The following is a 15,380-nucleotide window of genomic DNA, read 5'->3' as shown; positions in this document are numbered from 1 at the left end:
GGGTTGTGTGGAACATTGTGTATATTTTATTGGGCAAATCCAACTGTAGAAGGCTAATATTGCTTCCAAGGTCTCAGAATTAAAGTGAGAATACAGTATTTATATATTTACTTAAAATCTTGAAAACTCTGAAATTTCTTTGACTGTCTCATGGAGATGCAGTGTGTTTTATTCTATTCTTGAAATGTAACAGAAGGATATTTTTAAATTTGTCCTGCACCACATGTTCTCGATTTTGGTAAAACTAGTGCAATTGCATACAGTGGTACCTCAGGTTAAGTACTTAATTCATTCTGGAGGTCCATTCTTAACCTGAAACTGTTCTTAACCTGAAGCACCACTTTAGCTAATGGGGCCTCCTGCTGCTGCCACGCCGCCGGAGCACGATTTCTGTTCTCATCCTGAAGCAAAGTTCTTAACCTGAAGCACTATTTCTGGGTTAGCGGAGTCTGTAACCTGAAGTGTATGTAACCCGAGGTACCACTGTATATGTTTTTTCAGAGGCAAGTCCCCCTTCCATGCTCAGTAGAACTTACTCCCAAGTAAACATGTACAGTATATACTGCAGCTTTAGTGCATCTTTCTCCCGCCCCCTTGCCCCCCATGAAAAAGTGCTATTTAGTCTTGTATTGAAAGTAGGTAAATTATGACCGCTATAGTTTTTGTTGCCCATTAAAGCTGTAAAAAAAAAATGCAGTAGAATGCAGTCAATCTTCAGGCTTCTGGATATTTTATTGAGTAAATATAATTGCTAATCCAAACATGCAGAAAGACCATTTGGACTGTGTCATTTTAGACTGGAAGTGATGAATCAGCATATAATCATACAGTTTTAGAGATTGCAGAGAACTCTGGAGATCATCTGGTCCAACTTGATTCATATTGCAAAATTGCTTCACATATAAAACAAGAAACTGCTCATAGAAAGATAAAACACCCTCTTTCCTGACATGCTAGCTTTCCATGTGAGGAAAGGTTTTCTCATGTGAGGGAGTATTCATCTATAGCCTGACATACTATAATACTGTACTATGTTACTACTCTACTCTAATAAACAGCTCTGCAAAAAGTTCGTCAAATTATTTGAGCCTTCCTCAACTCTTTAAGAGTGACTTTTCATGTAACATTTTGAAATTGGATATATACACACTGCCATAGGTACATACTGAAATAGCTAGTTTTTATCTGCAAATATGTATAGAAGGATTGAGCCCTCATGTCATAGAACCATTTGGTTGGAGGAAGTCTTGTAGACCATCTTGCCCAACTCCCTGCAGGAAACTTTGAGCATCCTTATCAGATGGTTCTGTGCTTGAAGAGGCCCAGGAAGGGCAAACTTGCCCCCCCCCCCGGGGCCCCAGGTACTCGGTTCCATTGTTCAACTGTTCTCCCTATCAAGAAATTCTTATACTCAACCAGATTTTTTCTTCCTGTAATTTAAGCCCATTGGATCCTGACCTCTGACCGTTGGAGGGGGTGTTGAGGGCGCATTACAGTGACCGTTTAAATTCATCTACATTTTTCAACAAGTGGCATTTAAAAAAAAACACTTTGGTACTATTTCTACTGTATTCTATGTGATTATGTATAATCTTAAATTTGGGCCTTTGCACAATTATTTTGCATGTGCAAGTATTTTACATCACTGGAGAAGGCATTTAAAAAATTGATTTCCTGTCATTTCCTGTCTCAGATGAACTTAATATTTCTTAAAAGTACTGTATTAAACACTGCCCAGTAACAATGTTCTCCGGGTGGTTTATAATAAAAACAAAAAAATATCATCATCAACATAAGGATATAACATGACTGTGGAGAACAAAGGTGAAATATTTGGTTTAAGAAGCTTAGGAGAGGTTGCATTCTGAAAGGAGCCTATGTGAGAAGCCATAGAAATGGGCAGTTAGAGAAGACTGCAATATATCTCTTCTCCCTGTTTCTTCACTCCTACACCTGTGCAAGAACAATTTCCTGTCTTGTGCGCCATTTCTCTCAAGCCAATCAAAGGCTTTTAGTAAAAATGAGATATCTGCAGGACACGGCTAATGAGAGATCATTTTAACGTCACGGCACAGTGGAAGCTTTAGAAGTGCACAGAGGAAAAACTTGCTTGTTGGGTTTGTGTGTGTGTTTTAATGAGTCCTTGCAAATCAATGTGGTTTACATTTGTTACCAGGGGAAATGTCTTTTGCATTCCCTTCTGGGAAACCTCTTAGGGGCCACATGGTAGTGGCAGACTAGGCTAGAACTGAGCAGTACATTTTAGCTTTGTGTTGTAGAGTAGTTTCTATACATAATACCAATCCAGACAAGCAGGAGGTATCAGAGTCTGAGGACACATTCCAGCCAGGCAAAAAGACTCAAGAGGATGGGTGCAAAGTACAGCCTGTAATAGCTGTGTCCTGGGGAGGGTCTGGAGGGCCAGTAGAGAAGGCTAGAGGGCCGCATTTTGCCCCCAGGCTTGAGGCTCCCCATCACTGTCCTGTAATGTGAATCTACCACAAGCTTACCTTTACAGTGATGCAGTGCAATATGGGTGCAGGTGAGAGCCATATTTTATGGGACCTTTTGAGGAAAATACTTCTCCACACAATGCCTAGTTAATTTTTGTAATTCACTGTCACAAAATTGCAGTGATGGCAGGGATTAAGGCAAATCCATGAAGAAGAGTGCCCTCAATGGCTTGGTTATGATTAGCAAAATGTTCAGAGCCTCAGTATAGCTCCTGAAAACCAGATTGAGGGCACAGCAGGGTTATTGCTTTCATGTCCTTTTTTTTTGATGTTCTGGAAGCCGCTGACTAGCCTTTGCATGAAGCAGGGTGCTGACTAGATGGACCTTTATGTCTGAAGTTGCAGGGCTGTTTTTAATGCTGGGTGTCTGAGATAATTGGGTCACGAAACCCACATTAAGGATTTTTGAGAGTCCTGATATTAATGAAGACAGGTGAATAATAGGCTTATATCATCTTCCACTGAAAAGGTTGGAACCAGTGCTATTTTTCTGGAAAAAGAGGTGCTGGAGCTCACCATGAGCTTCTCCCTTGTTCTCTTAGAATGGCAATGGCACCTACCTGAGAGGTGTCGGAGCTGAGCTCAAAAAAAAGCGCCCTGGATGGAACTTAACTTTGATTTGCTGTCATTAATGACCTCTTCAAAGTTACATTGCCTGAGTCAATGGGTTCAAAATGAAAAGAGGGGATTTTGATTGAACACCTTCGTCAGCCTGAGCTGTTTAACAGTGAAACAGTCTGCCTCAGTAGCTGGTGAACTCTCCTTCATTGGAGGTGTTTAGAGGTTGGTTAGATATCTGTCAGGGCTGCCACTGTACTTTATTTCCTGCAGTGGGTTGAACTGTGTGACCTTTACGGTCCTGACCAACTCCCATGGCCCCATTTGCAACTAAAGCAGCATTATACCAGTCATGGCTCCCCGCAAAGCATTGTGGGAACTGTAGTTTGTTAAGGGTGCTGAGAGTTGTTAGGAGAGCTCCATTTCCGTCACAGAGCTACAATTCCCAGAATTCCCTGGGAACTAAAACCACTCCTGGCAACTCAGCATCCTTAACAAACTACAGATTCCAGGATACTTTGTGGGATGAATCCTGATACTGTATTAAATGTACAGTACAGATTGGGGGGCGGCGGCAGGGCTATGATTCTACTTAAAAGGCTCACTGATTTATGAACATCATGTGAACAAGGGGGTGAAGACATCATCCCTCGGCCAAAAATCAAGATGAAATACAAATCAGTAAATACTTCAGGACAAATGGTGAGTTAACTGTAATTGATAACACTGATAATCACTTTTTTATATTCATTTAAAAACTCCTTGGAGATCTAGGCAGGTTAAAACAATGAAGCCATTTTGAAATCCCTCACAGTATGTTTAGGTGGAAATACCACTGGACAAAGGAAAGCGTCTTGCAATATGATATTGTGGCGGTAAAAAGCAGCATATGCTATGAGCATATGCTACTTTTAACTGCTGATTAATGCAGGGAATTCAGTGCAACAAGATGACCACATAAAAAATATATGAATACTTTATATTAATGGAAGAGGATTCTGTCCATTTCTATTTTCCTTCATTTGTTCAGGCAGGGCAATTTTGTAAAGGTGGAACCACAAATTACCTCAGCACATGGCATGTTTCAAAACCTGAGTTCACAGGCATCCCAAATGCAAAGCCAGAGGAGGAAGAGGACATTTTAAAGCCTGAGGTGGAATAGAAAATGGCACTCCTTTCTTCACCTCAAGGCTTAATACCTCAGGCTGTAAAATGTATTAGGCCAGCCCTGGGGCAAGTGTTTGGGGCCCACATAAGGGAAGGCTAAAGTGGTGGGGGTTTTTAAATATAAATTTTATTAGTATTTTCCACACAACAACAACATGAAGGCTAAATTTTTAATTCAAGTACCCAAAATGAATTGTGAGAGCTTTCTAGAATTTCAGTATGTTACCATGTGTCTTCAATCTATGTGAACATAGCTACTTAATTAGAGTTGCTTTGTAGATACCATTTTTGTAAACTGCTTTGAGATTTTATCCAGTCAAGAGGTATATAAATTTTATGAAATGAATATCTTTAAAACAAAACAAAACACTACCACAACAATGCCTCTTGCAGTGTAAGTATGCCATCTTCTGGCTGGTTTGTTTTTAAAATATATGTAGTCCTTATACACCTGTGTTTCCCCTTAGAGATTTTTTTTTATATCAAGTGATATATACATTTTATAAATCAGTCAGTTGGAGAATGCTGGTTGTATTATTATTACTGTTATTATTTAAATCTGCATACTGCCCTTCATCCGAAGTTCACAGCATAAAAATACAAAAACACAAAATACATAATAAAAACAAGAACAAAACAAACCAATACCCCCCCTTCTACAAACACATTTAAAAGGACATGTGCCTATATTTTTTATAAAAGCATAATTTAAATGCTAATTGTGTCAGGTTTTTTATTTCAAAAAATCACAAGGATAAAAAGCAGTCATTAACAGAGCAGGCTCAAGACATTTTGCTGTCTGAAGCAGAGCTCAAATGGTTGCCCATCACCGACAGCACCGTTCAGATTCTAGTTTCTGCCTTCATCTAGTCTCCCCTCATGGTGCTGCCTAAAAATTGTAGTTACGCCTTCTTGTGTGGCTGGGGAAGGATATAGATTTTAAAACATAAACTGGGTTCCTCTTTCTTTGTTTAAGTTTTTTTTTAAAAAAAAAATTTAATCTCAGCAGCCATGTGTCCTAACTTTTGGGGGTGTATCTGGAACTCCCAAGTTGCTAACCATTTATTTATTTTAAAACATTTATATACCACCTTATAACTTTGTATTAAAGTGGAGTATACAAAATAGAAACATACAGCCCTCCCCAATAAATCAGCATAAAACAATAAAACAGCAATATATAAATCATGTTATCTATGTCCTTATTAATGAGCAAGTGCGAAGTTACTTGCTGGTCTCATTTAAATGCTGTTTACATTTTAACAACTTAAAACCAGTTTCCGTTTCATAATGGGAAAATGCCCAGGCAGCTTTGTGTGTATTTGTGAAAAGACACATTAAAATTTTCTCCTATCTTGCATGAGCATTGCTATGAACATTGCACGTATGTGGCTCAGTGTCTCATTCAACACACAAGCACAGCAGAGTTTAGTTATACCCAGAAGATGTCACTGTTGTCCACAGAGCCCACTGTTATTACTGGATGTTTACATCTGTGCAATATGAGTTATCTTAAGCTGTGTGTCTGGTTTTCCAGTTGTTGCTTCTTCAGTGAAGAAGATGGTGGAGTGGGAACAATTTTGTCTCCTTCATGGTATACAGTTGTAGTTGTTGGGGCTTTAGAGGACATTAACCCTTGCAGTGTCAGCAAACTAGATATGTTAGTGGATTTGCAAGGTAGACAGCTTGCGTCTCACTATTTGAATGGCAAATCAATGGGGGGGAATATTGCTGCAACATTTCAGACAGTTGCAGCAGCAAGGTACTTTGAAATGATCAGGGCTTCAGCATCATAGGCATAATATAGTAGCTAAGCAACAGCTAAGAGCCAAAAGGATCCCAGTTCAAGTGTTACCCTTTCCTAGGCCCTGAAGCTGTTATTAGCTTTGGTGGAGCGAGGAGACGCAGTCATAGAAGCTGTACTACCAGCACCCAGCTAATAGCAGCTTCAGGATTTATCGGTACATCTGGGAAGGGCAATGGAGGACAGGCTTAAGCACTTGTTCCAGAACACCCAGCTCAACCCCAGTGGACTCCTAATTAGCAAAACAAAAGCCATAGGCGATCCTAATCACAAATCTCACACATCACATCTAACTTGGCTTGGAATATAGGTCAGAAAGCAGGATCTGAGTGGCACTGGAAATCAAAGGTCATGCTATATAACAGGATAATGTTTAGGGTCCATGTATCCTTCAAACCTAAGCCCTTTAACTATCAAAGTTTTTTGGTCCCTGAGAACTTACTGGGGGATTACAGATCATAAATAATTATGAGTTGATCTCAAATGTTTCAGTTTCAAGGGTTAGTTGAGGGAAGTCATGATCGTGGAACTGGCTTGAATAGCAAATATGGTTTTCAGATATGACATTTAAAAAGTGCTCTTAAGCCGCCTTTCTTATGCAATTTGTGCTGTTTTTAGAATGCTTGAAAATGTTTCATTATTTTATTTATCATTTAATTTAATGAAATTAATATGCCACGTGATTGTAGAAAAACATCAAAGTGGCTTACAAAAAAGATAAAACTATTATTATAGATTTGTTTGCCACCATGGGCCCCTTTCGGAGGAAGGGTGGGATACTAAAATTTAATAAATAAACCATTATAATAATTATTTGTGCCCTGTGTGCTTTTCTTGATGTGGGGCAGGGTTCAAACTATATATATTCTTATCAAGTGCATTTGCTGCATTTAAATTATAGATCCTAGGAATTAAATGGCCCATCTTTGGTGAAAAGGCACTCTGAGATACATATGCTGTTCACCAGGGGAATTGCTCATTCAGGCCTTGACAATGTGGACTTACTATATTGTGCTCCTTATAGTGTATTGCAGAGCTTCCCTTTATATTTTCTTAGTCAGAATTTACACTGATGGATAAACTTAAAATCAAAAACCTTTGGCAATACTATTTTGATTCTACGGCAAATATGGTTAAGTGTCTTAAGCGTTGGACTTAAGAGTGTGGAAATGTGGATACAGATTCTCATTTGGACAGTAATGAGGGTTACTAGATGACTTTGATAAGTAATTCTCTGTCAGCTTAACTTACTTTGCAAGGTTCATAAAGTTGTTGTGAAGACAACGGGAGGGGCAGCCATTTATGCCACTTTCTATTCCTTGGTGGAAGGACAGATTTATTTATTTTTAAGTATAAATAAATATGCTTCAACCATCTTCATAAGAGTTGGACATGACTAAACAACTAAACAACATGTATGATACATGCATAGGCTGATCAGGCACAAGAGACAGGGTGTCTAAGCTGCTCCAAGTCTGTCTTTCTCAGCTATGCCTGCGAGGGCTGCTTCCAAGTCCTCTGAGAAGAATTAGAAACAATCTATAAAAGGCTGGTGGGAGCTTAAGAACCCCTGGAGTATAGCAGTTTAAGGAACACAGGCTTGCAGGAATGTGGTGAAATGTAACCTACATGAGAGGTGGCCCTTGTCTCGTTCCCTGTTTAGATGCCAGGTGTACAGCACCATAACCTACTTGCATAAAAGACATCTTCAGTGTGATGTTTCGAGATAAGGATGCTGATAGCTTACTGGTATATGAGGTGTAGGTTGTGTGCAAGCACTAACCTCAATAGCAAACATTAAGTGCGAATGATAAAAAGGATGCCCAAGCTTTAATAGCTCCAGGATCAAAATTATATAGCAACCCCCACACTGTACGCTTCATTACTAAAATGCCATTGAAATCTTCAGTATGTGACACGGTAGCCTAGCCTTCAAATAATTCTGCACTTCCTTTTTCAATGAACTTACTCATGCTCTTTGAACTTCAAGGTAGAAAAATCAAAGGCAGTGACAATGTCTCCCTGGAGTTCCTGACCTACTTTGTAGAAATCTGCTCTTGTCTTCAGCAGAAATGTGGAAACTATGTCAGAAGGATTTACTCAATATGTTGTTAAGAATTTATTTCTCCTTTGAACATCGTGCATTCCAAGAGAAGTAATTTAACAGACATTCACACACACACTGGACAAAAAGTGAAGAAGGAGAAGAAACTTTGCTTGAAGAATGGTACCTGTATGAAATGAAGAAGCTGTCAAATGGGTTAGCTAATGCTCTGTGAACTCTGGAATGCAGGCAGCTGAACAGAACAGTTCACAAAATGAATCCTGTCAGTTATGCTAACGGATAAATGTTGCAGTTTGCTTACTTAACCTCTAAAGCAGTGGTTCCCAAACTTCTTGCCTCACAGACCGCTCTAAAATTGATGAGGGTCTGGGCGGACCACAAGGATGCTTTTGCCTGTAATGTGCGATGCAAGGTGCTGTATATGAGTTTGTATTTTTAAAGATGTGCCATGGAGGACTTGAATTAAGCTCATGGACCACTGATGGTCCACGATCCACAGTGTGAGGGACAGGCAGGAGACCAAAGGGTAGGCAGAGGAGGCAGTGGGGTAGGCAGGGTGCCAAGCAACGTTTGAGGCAGGGGAAGAGTCTTAGCAGTCAGCGACGTGAGAGGAGGAGGTGGGGAAAGAGTTGCAGGAAGGTGCAGAGGTGGATGAGTCAATCCCAGAGAGAGCCGGGCCATTAGAATTGCCCCAGTCCCTTCTCCCAGTGCCTCCAAGAACAATGAGTGGTTTAAAGTGATAGGAGCTGCTGGAAATGCAACACAGGAGAAGCTCCGGTTGCTTGTGTGCATTACATCAGAAGAGTGGGCTTAAATGTGCTGATGGAGGCATGGATGCACTGCTGCTCAAACTGTCCAGTTTGGAGCACAAGTCTGAAGAAAGAGATGTCTAGCTACGCAGCTAGTTAGCAGGCGCGATGCATGTAATTCCAGTAAACCTGGAAGCTTTTGCATGGTGCTCTTCTGCAAACCATGAAGCAAGGCCATATTGGCTTGTGCTCACCTGACATTCTTACCTGCCTGAAAGCTATGTGAGTGTTGGGCACAGAAGTTGTCAAAAGATTGATGCTGCACTACCATTGAGGATGTACTTTGTTTATTGATTATTGAATTTATACCCAGCCTTTTTTGCATGGAACTCAAGACTGTGTACATGCCAGCTACCTATAGCAACTTCTTATATTAAATGGCAACTGCCCACATCACTCTGATATTTTATGCAATGGGGAAACCCAGTGGTTACTTCCTATACTCATCTTGTCAACCCCAGGGAAAGGGCATTGCTGACATAGGAAGCAGTTGCTTCATAAGCTCCTCTCACATCTAACAATTCCCAGGGTAGCAGTCATGTTTGACCACCACTGCAGCAAAAACATGCATCTGATGTAGTGGAACTTTGCCCACAAAGCCTTAAAAAGGTAAAGGTACCCCTGCCCGTACGGGCCAGTCTTGACAGACTCTGGGGTTGTGCGCCCATCTCACTTAAGAGGCCAGGGGCCAGCGCTGTCCGGAGACACTTCCGGGTCACATGGCCAGTGTGACATCGCTGCTCTGGCGAGCCAGAGCTGCACACGGAAACGCCGTTTACCTTCCCGCTGGTAAGCGGTCCCTATTTATCTACTTGCACCCGGAGGTGCTTTCGAACTGCTAGGTTGGCAGGCGCTGGGACCGAGCAGCGGGAGCGCACCCCGCAGCAGGGATTCGAACCGCCGACCTTTCGATCAGCAAGTCCTAGGCGCTGAGGCTTTAACCCACAGCGCCACCTGTGTCCCTTCCACAAAGCCTTAGGCCCTAGTAAATTTGTTAGCCTTTAAGGTGCCACAATACTTTTTTTTGTCCTCTCCCCCCCATGGTATTCCAATTACATATGGTACCAGAGCGGACTAGAAAACAGCTGTGCCAAAACACCACCCACGTCATTGCTGAGGTAATGAAATAACCTGATCTCATGATCATATGAAAGAAGGAGGGAAGGAATGTCTTGATTCTACCTTCCATTTTCTGAGTTCTTTCAACATGGATGCTTCAGTCTGAATTCTCAGGTGCATGCAGCCATGCATAGCTCTGTAAATGTTCTTTTATGGCCACTTTGTTCTAATGTTGCACTAAACTATAATTGACTATGTTCTGACTTCCTTCTTTTTTAGTATCCAAGGAACAGTAAACTAATTTACACCTCATATTATCTGCACTGACATATTTCACTAGACAGGCAGATGGTGTCTCAGTTTTCACATGCCTCATAAACTTTTAGAAAGTTCCTTTATAATCTTCTTGTACTGACTTTACTATGTTTATATATCATAGCAGGGACCACAAGGGTCATCTTGTCCAAAACCTTGCAGTGCAGGATTTCCCCCCTCAAAGGGGCTTGAACCCATGACCCTGGGGTTAAGAGTCTCATGCTGTCCTGGCTGAGCTATACTGCAATGCTGGAACTCTCAGGGCACAGAAGCAGGTTGTATTCAATGAAGTCATTGCATGAGTGCAACAGGACGTCTGCTCTGTCTCCTTCCCTATGCACCCCACCTAATCTGCTCTGAGGATTCTTCCAACCCTCCGTTTGTTGCGATTAGGTTCCAGACTTATAGCAAAGCATCCAGAGAAGTGGCTGAAAAATAAAAAAAAAGCTTTTGAAACTAATCTCCTGTAATTATAAAACCAGTTTGATTTTGCCTTTGTTTTTTTCCTTCAGCAAAAACTCGATTATTTTTTAGAGTTACATGAGCAGGCCCAGGCCACTCCCAGCTTTTGAGGCCAACTTGGTGCCCACTAGGGCTACTAGATCATGGGGTGAAGTGGCAGCCAATTTTTAGTGTGGGTTTCATGTGACGATAACCATAAATTTCTCAGAATTAAGCTCCATAGGGATTGTTCCCTGATAAGCTGGTATAGGACTGTAGCTGAATTGGTTAACTTTGAAGGTGCCACAGAAGACTGCTAGCAAGGGACATCATAAACCTCCAGACCTACGAGTCAGATTGTAAGACATGGATAACATTGTAAGAAAAACAACTAATTGGGGAAAGGAGAGGAAACATGAGCACTGAAAATGCAATCTCACTCTTTGCCATCACTGTAGAAACAGGATTGCTTTATATCTTTCTTTCAGTGGGCTCTGAGGGTAAGCAATTTGCGCACTAAGGAATGAACACATTATCTAGGTGCGTGTTTATTTCAGTGGGAGTTCTCTCTCCTTGACATGTAGCTTAATTTATTTCAAATGCTGTTGAGAAGCCAGTCACAAATGTTTCCTTGTTAGAAGAAACAAAAGTACAAAACAGATTCTTTCTGTGCTGGGAAGCATCTTGTACACTACAGATATCTGAGAACTATAATGAGCCTTAAATTCAACTTTCCCCCTTGGTTTTATGCCCTGGATTGAGTGGTTTGCATTTACTTTGGTCTGATGATTGATTTGGAAGAGAGGGTATTGTTACATGCCACCACCCCAATCTCCACAGCAGTGCGAAATTCCAGGGGTTACAGGTGCTTACCTAGGATTTGTGTTTCCTTATGGAAATGAGGCACAGCGGAGACTGTAGTGTCTTTTTGAAATATGATTTATTTACACATATATACAACCTGTGTCTACAGTGGAGATTTTCCCAGCATTATACTCCAAGAGAGTCTCTTGCTTCTCCCATAGACCCAATGGCCTTAGATCCAAAACAAAAACTAGCCATGTTCTCTCTCTCCTTTTTCCAGCCTGTCACAGTTTTGCTAGCACATCACTGCCAACTGCCCCCCTAAAAAACTAACACTGGCCTTTTGTCTTGCTAACTGAAAACCAGGGTCTGGGGTAGAGCTTCACCCATGATTTGGCTGTTTGGCACTGCATCTCCCAGTGTCCCATCCACCTACCTTTTGTTAGATCAACAACTCAGCCATTATCAATAATAATAATAATAATAATTTATTATTTATACCCCGCCCATCTGGCTGGGCCCCCCCAGCCACTCTGGGCGGCTTCCATAGAAACCAGGAAACACTAAAATATCATACATTAAAAACTTCCCTGAACAGGGCTGCCTTAAGATGTTTTCTGAATGTCAAGTAGTTGTTTATCGTTTTGACATCTGCTGGGAGGGCGTTCCACAGGGCGGGCGCCACTACCGAAAAGGCCCTCTGCCTGGTTCCCTGTAGCTTTGCTTCTCGCAATGAGGGAACCGCCAGAAGGCCCTCGGCACTGGACCTCAGCGTCCGGGCAGAACGATGGGGGTGGAGACGCTCCTTCAGGTATACTGGGCCGAGGCCGTTTAGGGCTTTAAAGGTCAACACCAACACTTTGAATTGTGCTCGGAAACGTACTGGGAGCCAATGTAGGTCTTTCAAGACCGGTGTTATGTGGTCTCGGCGGCTGCCCCCAGTCACCAGTCTAGCTGCCGCATTCTGGATTAGCTGTAGTTTCCGAGTCACCTTCAAAGGTAGCCCCACGTAGAGCGCATTGCAGTAGTCCAAGCGGGAGATAACTAGAGCCTGCACTACTCTGGCGAGACAGTCTGCGGGCAGGTAGGGTCTCAGCCTGCGTACCAGGTGGAGTTGGTAGACAGCTGCCCTGGATACAGAATTGACCTGTGCCTCCATGGACAGCTGTGAGTCCAAAATGACTCCCAGGCTACGCACCTGGTCCTTCAGGGGCACAGTTACCCTATTCAGGACCAGGGAGTCCTCCACACCAGCCCGCCCCCTGTCCCCCAAAAACAGAACTTCTGTCTTGTCAGGATTCAGCCTCATTCCATTAGCCGCCATCCATCCTCCAACCGCCTCCAGGCACTCACACAGGACCTTCACCGCCTTCACTGGTTCTGATTTGAAAGAGAGGTAGAGCTGGGTATCATCTGCATATTGATGGACACCCAGTCCAAACCCCCTGATGATCTCTCCCAGCGGCTTCATATAGATGTTAAAAAGCATGGGGGAGAGGACGGAACCCTGAGGTACCCCACAAGTGAGGGCCCAAGGGTCTGAACACTCATCCCCCACCACCACTTTCTGAACACGGCCCAGGAGGAAGGAGCGAAACCACTGTATAACAGTGCCCCCAGCTCCCAGCCCCTCTAGACGGTCCAGAAGGATGTTATGGTCGATTGTATCAAAGGCCGCTGAGAGATCCAGCAGAACTAGGAAACAACTCTCACCTTTGTCCCTAGCTCGCCGGAGATCATCAACCAGTGCGACCAAGGCAGTTTCGGTCCCATGATGAGGCCTGAACCCCGATTGGAAGGGATCCAAATGGTCCGCATCCTCCAGGCGTGCCTGGAGTTGTTCAGCAACCACACGCTCAATCACCTTGCCCAAGAATGGAAGATTTGAGACTGGGCGATAGTTGGCCATACTGGCCGGGTCTAAAGATGGTTTTTTAAGAAGCGGTTTAACGACCGCCTCTTTCAGCGGATCTGGAAATGTTCCCTCACAGAGGGAAGCATTCACCACCCCGCAGAGCCCATCGCCCAGCCCTTCCCGGCTTGCTTTTATTAGCCAGGATGGGCAAGGATCAAGGAGACAGGTGGTTGGTTTCACGCGTCCAAGCAGCCTGTCCACATCCTCGGGGGTAACAGATTGAAACCGATTCCATACAACTTGACCAGACAGGGCTCTAGCACTCTCCCTCCCCAGCCCTGCTCCCACGGTGGTGTCTAGCTCCTTCCGAATATGAGTGATTTTATCTGCAAAAAGCTTTGCAAAATCGTTGCAGGAGATCTTGGGGTCTTTACAAGGCCCCGGTGGTAAAGGTGGTTCCGTTAAATTGCGGACCACCTGAAAGAGTCTCCTGCTACTATTTTCTGCAGATGCAATAGAGGCGGTGAAGAAAGTCTTCTTCGCCGTCGCTATCGCCACTTGGTAGGCTCGACGTTGAGCTCTAACCTGTGTCCGGTCAGATTCGGAGTGAGTTTTCTGCCACCGACGCTCTAGCCGTCTCAGCGATTGTTTCATCGCCCTCAGCTCCGAAGAAAACCACGGGGCTGTCCGGGCTCCATGCAATCGGAGAGGGCGCTTCGGAGCCAGACAGTCAATAGCCCTGGTTAACTCCGCATTCCAGCGGGCCACCAGGGAATCAGCTGAAAGGCCATCAACATGGGATAAAGCATCCCCTACCACTCTCTGGAAACCATTTGGATCCATTAAGTGGCGGGGGGGACCATCCGAATTGGTCCCACCTCCCTGCAGAGGGGAAGGGTCGCGGAGAAGTCCAGTTGCACCAGGAAGTGATCTGACCATGGCACTTCTTTGGTTTCACTTTTACTTAGTGTCAGATCACCCACGTCACTAGAGGTGAATACCAGGTCTAAGGCATGTCCATGACTATGAGTTGGGCCCAACTTATTCAGGGACAGCCCCATGGAGGCCATGCTTTCCACGAAGTCCCGAGCGGCCCCTTGTAAGGTCGTGTCGGCATGGATGTTAAAATCCCCTAGGACAACCAAGCTAGGTGTCTCCAGGAGAACATCCGCCACAACCTGAAGCAGCTCGGACAGGGAATCCTTGGTGCAGCGGGGAGGTCGGTACACCAAAAGGAATCCTGTACTGCCCCTATTGCCCAAGTTCCAGAACATGCACTCAGAAAACTGGGTCTTCCCAGTAGGACGCCTGATGCAAACTAGTGACTTCCTAAAAATCACTGCAACCCCCCCTCCCCACCCACATGACCTGGGTTGCTGTGCGTAAGAGAAACCCAGTGGGCAAGCGGCAGCAAGGACAGGCCCATCTGCTTCCTCCAACCAGGTCTCTGTCACACATGCCAGGTCAAATCCTCCATCCACAATCAGGTCGTGGATGGCAGTGGTTTTATTCATCATTGACCTGGCATTACACCTTCAGGTCATGTGGGTTTCCCCTGTTGATTCCAGTATCCATCCGGTCAAGGCCAGACCCGGAGGCAGGGATAGTCTTCAAACAGCGACTAAACCTGCCTCCTCGGTAATGACATGGTCTGGTCTTAGCGTAACTCCGCCTCCTGCCCATGATCACCGAGATCGGATGTCCCAGTGCTTCCGCCCCTGTGGAACTTGTCCCAGCCATCGTGTTGGCTGGGGCCCCACTCCCAGGCAGCCCTGATCCCGCCCCTTAAAAACAAAATACAAACTATACAGAACCAATAAAACAACAGAAAACAAAACAGAACAATAATACTAAAATTAATCCCCAACCAAATATCCATCCCACCCACCCACCCCAACAGAAGAAAAAAGGAAAAAGAGAAATACAAATTTAAATTGCCACCGACTGCTTGAGGACATTTTAAAACACATTAACCACTTGGAATAAGGGC

At 43.7% G+C, this 15,380-nt stretch overlaps 1 protein-coding gene across 2 annotated transcripts in view; it reads left to right on the top strand.

Moving 5' to 3' along the window:
• The first annotated feature begins 2,326 nt into the window (after positions 1-2,326).
• Positions 2,327-15,380, top strand: part of NPAS2 (neuronal PAS domain protein 2) — a 98,223-nt gene continuing 85,169 nt past the window's right edge. For both annotated transcript variants that reach the window (XM_081908877.1, XM_081908876.1), the window contains exon 1: positions 2,327-3,773. The gene's annotated coding sequence lies outside the window, so the exon portion shown is untranslated. The remainder of the gene's footprint in view (positions 3,774-15,380) is intronic.

This window comes from Podarcis melisellensis (assembly GCF_964234715.1).
Source record: "Podarcis melisellensis genome assembly, chromosome: 4".
NCBI classification, from domain to species: Eukaryota; Metazoa; Chordata; class Lepidosauria; order Squamata; family Lacertidae; genus Podarcis; species Podarcis melisellensis.
The sequence above is the reverse complement of the archived record's forward strand: the minus strand, read 5'-3'. Positions and strand labels throughout refer to the sequence as shown.